Below are 4,338 nucleotides of genomic sequence, written 5' to 3' on the forward strand. Positions count from 1 at the left end.
TTTGAACAGAACATTATTACCAAAGATAGCTCTCTATTCCTCTTGTTCCTTTACAGAGTACCTGATTGCCAGCTTCCAGTGAACCTTCACCCCAGCTCCTGGTAATCTTTACCAGCAGAACCTTCAGGGAAAAAGAGATGCAGCACAAACAGAGGCTGGAAGTTTTCTCCACTTTTGTGGTTCAAAACATTTCCATTCTCCTTGCCATGAGACTCTTCTGCCCTGGGATAGACTTTGAGGCCAAAGAGACAAATCAACAAGGCCACTTTGGGTTCAAGTGCAGACAGCGATAACAGCTTAATTAATGGTGGTAATTCACAAAACAAGAAAGGACCTACCAATAAGATCCTCATCATTGTCTGGTCTGAACTTCATTTATTGGCCCTCATTCTATGCATTACCATACACAGGCTGTGGTTTAGCACCATCACTGCCTCACCTGAACTGGATGAAAAAGTTGGGTTTCATTTGCATTTTTTTTTTAAAAAAAGAACACTTGCCTCATGATTTATAGACCCAAGAGCCACTTGCAAAAGGTTCTCCAAATTGAAACACACTCAAATATAGTAACAGGAAGAGAAATTACCGTACATGGCATCCACACAGAACCAGGATTGTTCAAACTACATTTCCTGTCCTCATCTCTGTTCTTCTCAGCTGTTGGACTAGGCAGTAGCTCCCACCAAAGGAGCTCTGGGTCAAAGGAGTAGAACTGAGAAGCTGGATCTCAGTCCACAATGGAAGCAGTTGGCAGTTGGCGCTAAATGATATGGGGGACTTAAATTGAACCAGTAGAACTTGGTGAGAACTCATAGGACAATGGTCAGGGAGCTGAAAAACATCTCCCCACAAAGAAACAGCAACTCCTGGGGTGTCAAGAGGTTGTCTAATAGGAATGGAACCATCTTAACATGATATCTCCAGTGCCCAACCCAGAAGGAAAGTACAGTATTGGAGGCAGTGAATTTCAATTGCTGGGAATCTTAAGTGGGGAGAGTGCCGTTGTTCCAGTCCTGTTTGCAGGCTTCTCATAGGCATCGTTTGAGAACAAGATTCTGGACTAGATGGGCCATTGGCCTGATCCAGCAGGGCTTCTCTTACTCTTATGCTGATACAGATAGGTAGCCGTGTTGGTCTGCCATAGTCAAAACAAAAAAAATTCCTTCCAGTAGCACCTTAAAGACCAACTAAGTTAGTTCTTGGTATGAGCTTTCGTGTGCATGCACACTTCTTCAGATAACCATCTTATGCTGATGGCATTGAAAGCCTGAGGAATAAACATGGTCATATTCCCCCCTCTCTTTCCAGACATACATGTAGGTAATTCATCTTTATTGAGAACCATGAACAGTTCAAAGAGTTTTAAAACTGGATTAGCCAACACTCTCTTTGATGGATTCCCGGATTTAATTCGTGGAACAAGTTCCCAGCAGAGTGTTCCATTATTGCCATGTTGTAATCTTCTTCCATAACATGTGAAATTGGCCGTTGTCAGAAAAAAAAGTTAAGTGGTGCTTAAATTGTGATCTACCAGTGGACTCTGGTGCACGTTCAAGGGAACTCTCTGGAGGCTACCAGGAAAAGAAGGGAGAATGCTACCAAAATACAAGCAGCTTCTTGATATTTCCATTTCTTGCTGAATAAGCAAGCCACTTTAGATTCTGATTTATTACAACTGAAATGAAAAAAAAACAAAAAACCCCAACCTTTCTTTTCAGCAGACTGCCCACCTCACCCTGCCATTCTGATCTTTCTACTTCTATGGTCAAGTTGCACTCTTCCTGAAGGAGCAGGTTCACAATATGGCACAATATGCTGTCCCTGGAGGTTCAGGTAGCCTCTGTGTCTAGAAGTGTATTTTTCCAATTGCAATTGGTATGACAGTTATGATCTTTCCTGGGATGGGAAAGCGTGGCCATAGTTCATGCACTGCTTACTTCATGACTGGATTACTGCAATGTGCTGTATGCAGGCTTCCTTTGCACATGATCTGGAAGCTGCAGTAAGTGCACAATGCTGCAGCACATTTGCTGACAGCAGTGAGACCTTGTTAGCACATAACACCTGTGCTGAGGTTCCCAGCACATGAATGACAGTGGTCAAGCTATCGAAGCTCGAAGTTGGACAAAGGATTCCTGCATTGCAAGGGGTAGGACTAGATGACTCTTTTGGTCCATTCCAACTCTACAATTGTATAATTCTACGAAATTCAAGATGTGGATGTGAATCCTGCATCATGGTTTGGGCTTGAGGAAGACGAAATGCTACTCTAAGAAAACCTGCCGCAAGGGATACCAAAAGCATGAAGTGGTTATTCCCCTTGCACAGAATAGGATTTAAATTTAAGAAATGGCATGGTTCTTCTTCAGGAGTGGATTCAACTTAATAATATAACCACTTGGCAGCTAATAGGAATTTAATTGGATTCACGTGTATGTCTACAACATAGCCTATGGCATCAAGCCAATACAAGAGTGTGTGTATTGATTTGATTATCCTGTATGTCCACACAGATTTAATATTTTCAGTTGTTTTTCCCTGATCAAATGAAGTGTTTTCCACTGATTAATTAATTTTAATTTGTTTTCACTTCAAGCACAAGATTTGTTTTTTATTGATAGTAAAGTATCCATACTTGTGATATGCTGCAATTAACTTGCTCTCCCTTGCCGTTAAAACCTAAAGTGCTCCAGCTTCAATAAAATAATTTATGCCCATTGACCCATTGACTTGAATCTTTCTTATTAAAATGTTGGTTTGACTTGGAAAACAAAAACAAAAAATGCTGTATTAGCTTCATATCCTAAGTTATATACCATTATTTGGTTTCTAATTAAGAAACCCCTTGCCATATGCTTGCTTTTGCTCCCTGCACAAAGCATTTTCAAGAAACATCAGCTCCTATAAAGATAAAAGAAAGTGAAGCTTCCCCAAATATATCCCCCAGAGTCTTACAGCTGTGAATAATTGGTTCCCACAACTATGAATAATTGGTTCCTACTTATGGAGAACCATTTTGCTCTGTTGCACCCAAATGAAGATGTATTGCTTTGCAGCTCAGGACAATAGTCTGCAGCTAGTTTGGAAAATAGACTGTCCTTTCACTTCCCAGGAAAGCATATCAAGCTCTGACTGTATCATTAGTACAGCCACAGCTGTATTTAGTGTAACAATTGAGTGTTATCAAAAATTGATCTGAGTGAACTTGGAACCCCTGCTATACATCAAACTTAGTTGGGCCCACCAAACTTCTCACATCCAGTCTGGGTGTGTCTTATTAAATCAGGGCTGAGCCACAGTCACACTTTCCACCTCCTAGGGAATTTTATCCAAGTAGCATAGAACCAACCAGGTAAAGGTTTATGTGGATCTAAACCAACTTTACTTGCCAGAGTCAAATGGGGTGGGGTTTCCTTAAGCCATTTCCCCCCAAGAGGGACTACAAATGAACAAGCCATTTGCCCCTTTTACAGACTAGTTCACAACTGCACTATACATTTTAAACAATCCCATTCCACTTTAAGAGGTATGGCTTCCCACAAGGAATTCTGAGAACTGTAGTTTGTTAGGGGAGCGGAGAGTTGTTGGGAGACCGTCAACAAACTACAGCTTCCCAGGATTCTTTGCAGGAAGCCATAACTGAGACCTGGGAGACCAGGGTTCAATGTCCAATCAAGAGTGAAATTCACTGGGTGACCTTGGGCCAGGCGCTGTCTCTCAGCCTAACCTACCACACAGGCTTGTTATGAGGATATGATTTGGAGGGGAATAACAATGTATGCCCCTGTGGGCTTCTTGGAAGAAAGGTGGTCTATAATAAATGTAATCAACAAAAATTGCCAGGGGGATCTGCCAGAGCAAACAAGAACAGAGGCACTGTAGGGACAACAAACCATCCGTTTCTGAGGTCCAGTCATTAGGACATCAGAGGCTGGAGAAAATACAATTTCCCAGATTTGGAGGGCATTACAGTTTCATTTAGGGTTTTGGTCTTGATCCCTACCCTGAAACTAGTTAGACACATAACTCCTCAGGCCAGCTCTGAAAATATTCCTTAGCTCTTGCCAGAGTTTTTTCCTTTTTTTCTTTAATGACCTAGTTTTTTCTCTTCTTTGAGCACTAGATGTTGTATCCAAGGTGAGAAAGCACCATGTTACACACAAGAGGAAAGGCTCCCAATAATTCCAGGCACACCTTTTTAACGTGCTCATTTGAAGTTGTTTCATGAACTCCATCGCTTAGAGGTCACACTGATGCCATTTCGGAATAATCTTCAGAGAAGCGCCTCTCTCTGAACAAAGCCCCCTCAGATGGCTCTGCTTCCCACCAAGTCCTGCT

The sequence above is a fragment of the Podarcis cretensis genome, assembly GCF_951804945.1.
Source record: "Podarcis cretensis genome assembly, chromosome: 2".
NCBI classification, from domain to species: Eukaryota; Metazoa; Chordata; class Lepidosauria; order Squamata; family Lacertidae; genus Podarcis; species Podarcis cretensis.